This window comes from Aptenodytes forsteri, unplaced genomic scaffold (assembly GCF_000699145.1).
Source record: "Aptenodytes forsteri isolate BGI_AS27 unplaced genomic scaffold, ASM69914v1 Scaffold204, whole genome shotgun sequence".
NCBI classification, from domain to species: Eukaryota; Metazoa; Chordata; class Aves; order Sphenisciformes; family Spheniscidae; genus Aptenodytes; species Aptenodytes forsteri.
Window position 1 is genome coordinate 1,417,669 of NW_008794260.1, and position 11,139 is coordinate 1,428,807.

Consider the following 11,139-nt stretch of genomic DNA (forward strand, 5'->3'; position numbering starts at 1 on the left):
GGTGTTGGGCTGACGGTTGGACTCGATGATCTTAGAGGTCTTTTCCAACCTTAATGATTCTATGATTCTATGATTCAGCTGGTTTTGTAATGGAAGCTGTACTAGAAATGAACTAGAGTACTTTTGTGGATGAATTGGTCTTTTACAGGAACAAATTTCTCTGAGAGGTGCTTGCAAAGTGGTTCAGGGACCCTGCTACACCTCCAGAAATAAGTTCTGTTGGGTTTATGACAACAGTGGTCCTGGCTGCTCCACCCAATATTTCAGTTTGATGAGTGCAATATGACTACATTAGAGAGTACCTATATCACTCTTACATATAAAGTTGATTATAGGCACTCATGTCAGACCGAAGTACTAGTACACTTTAGCTTTAAAAGGATATTTTACTCCTGCAAAGGTTCACAGGAAAACAACGCTCTCTAGAAGAGGATGCCTCGTCACTGTGTTGAGAGTATGTTTGCCAGTTCTCAAGTACATCTCAAGTGCAGTCTCCCAAAGGTCTTGATTTTCTGTGGAATCATCAGCTCTTGGCTAAGATGTCACTTCCATGGGACAACCTCAGAAATTTGGGTAGAAATCTTTTGAAAAGCCCATTTATTAAAGAGAATTTATCAGGAAGTATGATACTGCTGTAGGCATACTGCATGCTTCTGAAATGGGGGAGCCACATTTTCTCTCCAGAAAGTTCTTAAAGATAACAAATACCCTCTGCAGAAGTATAGGGACATCCCATTGTCACACAGACACCGTAACTCTTTTATTTTCATTATTAGAAAGTTTCTTGACCACAAACTACTCCAAAATTCAGTCTGAAGTCCATAGATCTATATTTAGCTGTTGCTTCACTTCTTTTTTTTAAAAAAAAGTTTCCTGAAGAAGTCCATCATCAGCTTTAAGACTAGGTTTTGCAGATTTCAGTGGCTTCTGTAATGCAGAGGGCTGCAGCTACTATGGCTTAAGAAAAACCTCCTCTTTGAAAAACCATCTGCTTTTAGTGAAAACAGATGCTTCAAACTGGCTTTCAGACTGAAACATAAATTTCTCTACATCAGGGTCATGTTTGACTGTAGGGCAGCTGAACTGCTTTGCCATTGTGTATGGAGGGAGTATCTGGAACTAAGCTTATTTTGAAGCAATGATGTTTTGTTTTCCAGAACTATATTCAGTCTGCAGGGAAATTTTTCAAATAATTCTAATCATTTGGATGAAGTGTTGTCCATTTATCTGAGTAAACATGCATTAAGTGCAGTAGTTGAATGCTGTTGGAAATTTATATTCACTTAATTCTTTTTTTTGTTATGAAGCAATGTTTCTGTAAATGATCCAGGTCTTACCATTTAGTTTAAATGATGTTAGATGCTGTGTTAATTTAAAACTAATGCTTTGGTTAGATTGAACAAAATACTATGGTTCCAATGTCAAATGTTAATGACCAAAATGAAGGGCACATGTAAGGAAAATATTGTAAGAAGCTTAAAATAATTTGGAGTTTGTGTAACAGACCCTATAATTTTTGTTTCATGAATCACTAAGTCAAACCTACAAAATGCATAGCAATGAAAGCAATGTTTTTTTTGTGAGACAGCAGTAAAAAGAGATACTGTTTTAAGGACATTGTGTAGCTATGTATCCTTAAATAGCGTTGTCTTATCCAAATATTTCAGCTAAAATATCTCAGTATCCTAAATAGAGTTAAAGACAGCTGCAATACCCTGTTGTAATCACATTAGTTAAGAAAGTCATACTAGCTTTATCTTGGGGACAAAAGGACGTGCATGTTGTTTATATTGGAGACAGCAGTGCACTTTGATCAAAAACTGCATTTTGATTTGTTTTTGTAAAAAAATTATTTAAGTGAAACTTGTGCAAAGTAAGCTGTTGACTCTTTCTTGTTAACACATTTTTGATATATTTTTGCAAAATGCTGATGAGGTATAACTGACGTATTCATTTGAAGTAAGAATACCCCAACTCCTGCTTGAAATGATGCTATGTCCCCCATAGAGAAGAGTATACACCTGAAACATCGGTACCATTTCAACAATCAAACTGAGGAAAATCCCTGAGACTGGACTTCCATTTAGCCAAGGTCTTCCCAGCGGGACATAAATTTTAGCAGAAAATGATGCTATTACTCATCCCAATCCCAGCCTCAATCAATGTGCTTCCAAATACCTCAAATTCATTTTTAATTGCTTGTTTTCCAAAAATCCACAAAACTTGTACGATCACCTCAATGGTACTTTACCACTAAGCAGCAAAAGTGTTTGGAGTTGATTTTGTAATAGCATGCTTACATGAGCTTGCCCTTAAAGCAGAAAAAATCCCAGCATCAACCAAGTAATCTTGACAGAAACATATTACAGTGGCCAGGTTTGCTTGCTTGCTATCTATCTACCTACCTACCTACCTACCTACCTACCTATCATGGTTTTCCACAGAAAGTGAAAGCACTTTAAAAAGATCCTGAGCTGCACGTTCCTTCTATCTTGCTCATATCTCACAGACCAAGTCAGCGTAGGACAAAAGGTGACAGTGTTAAGTCACTTTCTTCATAGAGCAAAGAAAAGGAAGATGTAAACCAGATGGATTCTTGTCTTACCTGACCCAGAGCAGCAGAAGTGTCTTTGCCACTGATCTGGATTAGGGAAGCATTTTACTGCTTAAGACTAAGGGGAAATGGTGAGATGTCCTGCCAGATCTATTCCAGGAGTGAGCTGTTAGCAATTCTGTAGCCCCTACAGAAGCTGTAGGAGGGGACAAGAATGACAACTGTAGCAGCAGCAAAGTTATGTAGATGTGTTTAGGGATGCTTTCATTAAATTCAAAATTATTTTATTTTTTAAAAAGCAAATCACAGTTGAATAACTATTTTAATTATGCTGCAATTGATCCAGAAAGTGAAAATAAAACATACAGAAGAAATTCTGCATCTTAATCCTGAAACATTTCCAGATGCACATTTTATTTTAATTTGCTGCCATACAACTTTTTTTGGATGTCTTCAATAATTGTTGAGTAATTTCTCACGTCAAAGAGAAACATTATATACCCTTAGAAACCCTGATCTCAGTTTACTGCTTTCATTTAAGGTTCAACTCATCTTTATACAGATCCGGAGACTTAGGAGGTTACCAAGAGGTAATGAAATTTCTTTCCATCCACCTCTCAGCTCCAAGCAAGGATCAGGTTTAACACAGTGATATATCATGATATATTTAGGACTAGTGACATTCGCAACCAGTCTCCGGATGTTTTAAGACCAAAGTAAATAGGCTGTAAATAGGTTTGATCTAGAGCCTTATTCTTATGAGCCAGTATATTTCACAGTCCTATTCATAAATGTAGCAAAGCGTGTTAGCCCTCATTATTCAAGTCAGAAGGTTGTTGTCGCCCCTCCCCCCCAACTTTGTTATTCTGGTGGTCAGAAACCTGTTTCTAGCCCAGATTTATTCATGACCTGTGTGTACTTATTTCTTTTGGTACCAGTATTACCTGTTGTGTAAGTGTTTCTTCTCCCTCACAAGTGTTTATGTCCCTGAAGGATTTAGAAAGAACAGTCGTATCCATTCTCAGCTATTCTCTTGCTAAAGTACAAAATTTAGAAATGGATCCTCTAATCTATTTGTGTGCCTAACTCCTATTTAGGCCTCATATTCCCACTGAAACCAATTACTTCAGTGGGCATTAGACTCCTCAGTAGGAGTTCAGTGTCTAAAGGACTTGGAGAGTCTGAACTGAAGCACCTCTGCTTTTCTTTCATTATCTTTCTTGAACGTTGACAACACAGCATCAAAGATAACATCTTCTCAGTGACTTATAAAAAGCTATTAATATTCTCCCAAGTCTTTAGGTTAACTTTGCCTTTATCTTGGGTTAGCTTTGCCTTTTTACAGGCTGAATTTTACTTGAGGTACTGTCTGTGTCAAACTAGTGTAATCAAGCCTTTCTACACATAGTCATTATCAATAAATGATCTAATAGTAAAATTATTGTTACTTGTCTTTAATTGCATACCTGTAACTATAAAATTTCATCCTAGTTCAGCTATGCCACTTGAGGACAATCAGTTCCTCCTACACGGTATTTGATCTTCTTCTGACTATCCACACCCTCTAGCTTAACATTTCCACAGCTTGATGTCACCAACAAAATTACTATACCTCTCAACTCTGGTCTTTGAGTAATTCCACTAGTAGCATCAAAGATAAATACAAGCTTAGTCTGACATGGTCTACTTTTGGTTTAATTTCATTTTCTGTTTACTTCAATGAGTTTAAGTGTTCTTTTCATTTGACCTGCTTGATCTAAGATGTAAGTGATCTCCTGAATGGTTGATTTATCTGCATCTTCTCCCCCGGGAGGCTGACACCAAATTCACAACTGAATATGTCACCCTGAAGTAGTGGCTCCCCTGGCTGTTCCACCTCTGCAGACCACCTCAAAGATGCACAACTCTGCTGCTATCTGAAGCCAGCCAGGGTCAAGCTTGTAGCTGCTCTGTTTTAATACATAACGGGATGTTAAAGATTTATCTGCATCAGTCAAGCAAAAGCATTTAAGTGTCACTGTTGTCTTTATAAAAGGTTAGAAAAAATGTTGCTCCATTAAAATACAAATGTAAAGTGCACTTAAACACTGACCAAGTTGTTATGCTGATGAAACTTAATTACCTGTTGTCCATGAAATGTAACACGCTGCAGAAGAAACTCAATTGCTGAGGCACAGTCAACACTGTTCGTGCATTAACCAAAAGCATAAACTGGAATGTTGAAGGCTTTCATTCTGTCCTTTTTTATATGACTGTCACACCAAAAAGGAAAATAGTTGTGTACTGGTCCAAAGAACGTTTCAAAGAGCAGTTTGAATTCCTACTTGAATACAGATCGCAGAAGATTTTGCTGTTGTGTTTCATATTATAAACCTGTGTGGCTTCCCTCCTAATATTTGCCAGAGAAAAATCTCTGGTACTTACGGTCTCTCCCTGCCACTTCCCCAATTAAGTCCAAGTCACAGTGGAAAAGTGTTCCCTGATGTTCAGATGGAACCTCCTGTGTTTCAGGTTGTTCCCATTGCTTCTTGAAGGATTATGAAGGATTAATTGATCTAGGAGTTTTGGGGTTATTTTGGGTTTTGTTTGTTTGTTTCTTTGTTTCTTTGTTTGTTTTCCTGCTATTGAGACATCAAAAGCATTATGAAATTGCTTTGCCCTTCAGGAAAATAAATGGCGTTGGTCTTGAGGTGCAGTGATAAAATGTTGGGTTTCTCGGTGTGTGACCATACCTATAACTCCATACAGGTTTACAGGGCTTGTCTTGGAGATAACTTCTTATATCAGCATGGAGTAACCTGGGAGGATTTCAGGGGATGGTATAAGAACCACTGAACAAATAACTCCCCTTGTTCAGTCTGTTACCCTTGCCCGCCGACCATAGGTAGGGACACTGATGAAATGTCGACAGAGAATCTCCGCAACATTTTTGCAAATGGAAACAGTGCCTGTCTTTGTCAACTGCTTTTCTTTGTTATTACTGTTATATCTTATGAGTAATTAATTTCAAATTTTAACTCAACCCCTAGAACTTGGCCTAATAATCTTGAAGCTAGGATCCGTTGAATAGATTTTAGATGTTTATGTAATAGGGACAAAACACAATAGAAACTTATTTGCAAGTCAGTTTATGACTGTTGTAACTCCATGTTGAAGTTAAAGCTCAAACAAAAAGGAAATGCTGATGCATATGCTACTTTTTTTTTTTACATTGGTTACATAATTATACATAATGAATAAAGAAGAAATTGATTTTTAAAATAGCATTTTAAGCTGGCTACTAATAAATATTGTAGATAATTAAAGAATATTGCAATCACTAAGTCCCATATGAATTTTAGCACAAGTAATCCAGCAGATCTGCAGTTTTATCCCCTCCCCTCCTTTCCCCCTCCTCCCAGTTCCTTTCCCACTCAGATAGCCTTTAATGAGCTCTCACCATCTGATGACTGCAGGAGACTGATATCTCTTTAATAAAATATTGTAACTGCTGTTGTAAGGAAGGCAGAACAGATTAAACTGAAAAGATTTGCAAAGCTTTTTCTTGGGCAACCATCAGTTTTGAATCCACACATTTAGATTTACAATAAGAGTAGCAGGAGCAAACTATGCAACTACCTCTTATTATAATTTGCTCATTTACACTTTAATGAATAAATTATTATGCTGTATCAATTCTGTTCTGCTGTCATGATAAAACTTGCATTTATATAACCTGTAATCAGTTTCACTATGGGCACAAGGGGAAAATTGATTTTGAGATGACAACCACAAATATTTTTTTTTTACATACTGCTTGGTTTTGAGAATTTACAAATGCTTTGTAGCAACATGCAAAAGGGAAAGTGCTATTAGAGGTGTGTCTACAGCAATTATTACTGTGCTGAGAGCTAGAATGGATGGAAGCAATAGGCTGTGCCATCCACATATTCACTCGCCTGAGCTATAGCACTTACAGAATTTGCTTCTTGCGATTTACTTTGCTGCTACTGTAACTGTTGGGTCAGAAGGAAGAAAAAAAAAGACTTTTTTTATATCTACACAAGATATAAAAGTGGATTTCAATATGAGATCCGTTAATCACAGCAAGCCTGAGATATTTTGCGAAATAATCCACATGCATTTTTATTATATAAGTATCACTCTCTCTGTTGATTTTTTTTTTTTTTTAATATCTATAAACAAAGGCATTCAATATCATTGGTCCCTGTCCTTGGGAATATTTTAAGTCCTAATTTTCAGGTCTTCAGTGAAAGTAGAAAAATTGTATTAAATCTCACTTTGTTTTCCCTTCATAGAACACTTGCTGATTTCCTTTTTTTATTGTCGATTGACTGTTATTCAAAGCAGTTGACAAATTTGAAGGTTAACTTCAGAATATCAGGGGGAAGACATGTAACTTCCTATACATCATACATAAGTCTTTCACAAAGTTCTCACACTTTTCTTCCTCACCAGAAAGGACTAAAACTTGTCTACAGAACCTAGAGCTGTAGCTTTACCTTCATAAATTCATCATTGTGCTGACTGAGTGATGATACTCCTCTCCTAGTGGCATAGCCAACATCCTCAACATTTTGCTGTAGTTGTAGCTATGGTGGAGAGAGAACAGAAAAATGCAGATGTATGGTTTTGCCAGCTTATTTTATGGCAGGATAACATGGTATCCTTTTGTGTCCAACTTTTTTTCAGTACCTACCTAACCTCCATGTCTCTATATTTACAACTTGTCATGACCAGCAGATTCAGGAAAGAGCTTCAGTGCCACAGCCAAGCAAGAGGTAGGGCAAGAATGGGAAGCCTAAGTCATTTCACAAATGCAGCCCTCAGTGCTTTCCAAATACCATGAATTTATCTTTACAACATTCCCATGAGGCGGCAAAACTCCCAGTCCTTACACAGATCCCAGAAACCTGGGACTTGCCTCACCTGTAGCTAGGGATGGTTAGGAAGAAGTAAAAAGGTGGAAGTTGACTACATGCACATACTTCTCATTCACACTCAGGAAAACTTAGTCGATGCCTAAACAACTTCTGAAGGATGTTTTACCAAACTGGGACTATAAGTACCCTGAAACATTTCCTACATTCCATTTTTATAAGGACTCAAACAACTCTAGCTCCTTATTCACCCTTATCCTATGAACAGACTTTCCTAATATCCTGATGATTATGAGAACTGGTAAATTCTCCCCCCCTCCCCCAGTTCAGTAGTATCCCACTAAAACATTTATGTTAAATTCTGGTCTTACTAATATAATTTTGTTCTACTGTTTCTTTTCTAGCTTGACTTTTATTAAAGTTGTCAAAAATGCTACACCTAAAACTATAGAAAGACAGACAAATAGCAAGATATTTGCTATTTTTTAAACTTTTCTTTGCTTTGTTTACTTATGCATAGTATGGTGTCAGAATCTGAGTGTACATATAATACCTATAACTGGCAAATTCTTCTTATTAGTTTTGCTTAAATTTTCAGTCCTTTTATTTAATTTCAGAGTGCTTGCTGGAAATCTAAGATACAGTAGCCAACAGCAATTGCCGCAGAATAGCTCTGCTGTTGATCTGCTTTTTTGGAACATGAATGCCCTGTTCTGGAGGTGTTTTTTTGTTGGGTTTTTTTGTTTGTTTGTTTGTTTTGTTTTGTTTTGTTTTTTTTAATTCAGGGAAGTTTGACTCATTTTTAAATATAAATTATCAAACACAGTGTTAATTCATGGTAACAGAGAGAACCATCAAAGATTTAGAATTCAGGCAGTGGTAGGTCTACATCATGCAATAAACATTCTTTACTTAAATTCTGTTTTCACAGCTAGTAACATTTCAGTGATTCAAATCATGTCAACTGCTGCCACAGTGGCCCTCTTGAGAGAAGAAGGGTGTAATAAAGGTTTTCATTTTGTCTGCACTGGTTTAGCTGAGTGGAAACATCAAGTGGAGCTTTCACATTTATAATGAATATGATTAAAGAATGTATTTATAAAAATGCATACTTGAAATATGAAAATAAGTTTAGAAACAATGTTACAAGCATTGAGCCATGTTTGGGAAGAGGGCTGTACATTTTACTAAGAACTGAAGGGTACTACTTACATTCAAGTCTCTCAAGTATTTTAATAATTTATTTTTCTGTGTTACATTGATTAACAGCTGGCAAGCACGTTCACATTTGTTTCCAGCAAGACATGTGTTGTCCAGTAGTAAGTAATCTTTGTTTTTGTGGTTCAATTCTTTCAAAGAATAGACTTTGTGGGCCAGGAAAAGAAGCCCTGTGGTGCCAGGCAGAATTAAATTGATTTGCATGTCTGCCAGCTTGGCTGATCTTGGAAATTCAAAACAACAAACATGCAAAGAAGTTGTCTTCACTTGAAATCTAAAATTGAAAGGTGATATGAGACATATTTAAGGACACAGTGTCAGTGTCTGAGGCACAAGACAGTTCTTTCTTTCATTGACAATACTTCATTAACCATACGCCAAGTATGTTAAAGAGTAGTGGCAAAGCATAGAAAATGATTGACCATTTGAATTCATCATTTGCACTAGTGAGCTATTTGGGCCACATGGACAAAATTCTGGCTTTAGCCACAGTCTTTCATTGGGGGTGCAGGGATTTCTCCCCATCTGCTTGGACCATTTCTGTGAGGCTTTTTCCCCACCTCAGCTTTTCAGCATTGGCACAGCCCTGTGCCTTGGAAGATGAATATGGAAGCAAAGTGGCATCAGAGGTCTAAAAGCATTAATGCAAAAAGCGATAAAGAGTCTGGACAATGACGCTCAGAAACGAACACAAAAAGCACGTAGAGAACCAATGGATTTGGGTTACTTTCTTATCTCTCCAATAGCACTAACAAAAGATATTTAGGAATGCAAAGCATAGCTTGCATTTATGCTACTTGTTCTGGAAATGACTCCAAGTGCTTACTGCAGAATATCACCTTTGCAATAAGAAACCGGTGTTCGGCTGAAACAGCCTTTCTTCCTTCTGCTCCCAAGCCTGGCAGAGGATATGTTTAAATTTGATGGGATGACACAATTTGTGAGGTGTCCTTAGTAGATCAGGAAAGGACCAAGATACTGTCGAATATCCTTAGTTATATTTACTTTCATCTTTCTGGACAGGTTAACCCTTTCAAATCATTTAAACCATCAATTATTATACTTTTTGTTTCCCCCCCCACTTTATTTTAAGATCTTGAATGCAAAATTCCACTTAAAACAAGAAAATAACATTGATTAAGCTGCAGAGTCATTACTTGATAACTCACAACAACCTTAAGTTATTTACCCCCAAATTCAGGCAAGTAAGTAACCCTCTACTCTTTGGAGACCGGTACCACAACCCACACCTCTGGACACACTCTATCTCAACCAAATTCTTACCTCTCTTGTTCATTGTCTAATTCTCCCTATTTTCCTGTCAAATATTTGCTATTTATTTTTAACCGTAAAATTTAATTACGTCACAAACCTTTCAAGCATATACATATTTATATCTCGTACCCAATCTGTCTACAAATACAGAAGTTAATTCATGAATAAATTTCAAGTCTGCAAAATTAGACAGTATTCAAACATAGAATATCCATATACAATGTGTATGCATTTATAAAAAAACACATATACATGTGTGTATTTTAGAGTGCATGAAATATGTATATATAAATAAAGAGTATGTACTTATCTGTGTATACATGGATATATATGCATGAGTGGTTCTACACATATATGCATGTACACTCCTTTAAAATTCTGTAACAGATTATCATTATGAATATCAGTAGTCACGGATACTCTGAAATAGTGAATGCCACAAGCAACTGAGATTACCTCTTTTCCAAACAAAGCACTGAAATCACAGTAATAGCTGTTAACTCCACTACCTTACTTGTATTCCAGTTTATCTTTCTCTCAATTAAAATGAAGACATAGAAATGATGTTTTTTATTCAAATGAAAAATTCTTGCCCATTCATTTCAAAGAGGTTTTTTTTTCAAATTAAAGGGTGCTTTGGTTTACCTTGCTCTCTTTCCCTCCCTCTCAATTTTCTGTCCTGTCTTTGTTCTCGTTTTAGTTTTTTTTAGACACAAAAAAGTTTTAATAATATAGACAGATAAACTTCATGAACCGCTACAGTATACAATAGAAGCTAAGCCAAGCCAAGACGGCCTGAATTTTTCTTTCAAGTTTAACTTCTGCAAAGGATATAAAGACACATAGAGACTGTATTCATTATACATCCTCCTCCCTACAGCATAAGCATAGGTTGGCTGCAGGGCCATATTTTTTCCATAGCTGGGACCACAGAAGATTTTGGTCCCTGACATCTACATGCTATCCCACAATTTTCATCTTCCGTTCCTGAGGGCATTTACAACCGGTTACCTCCTACGGTCCTTCCAGCCTCCAGACAAGTGTCCCAGAAAGTCTGGCAAAACCTCCCCATGGCCCTCTCCCTCAGAAGGATCTTTACTGTGGGTCCTCTCCTACCCACCCTCTCCCTGCTAGGGTCACTTCTATGGCAAAGCTAAAGTCTACTCATGAAGCATATGTATTCATGGACAGAACTAGACTCTGTAAGATATA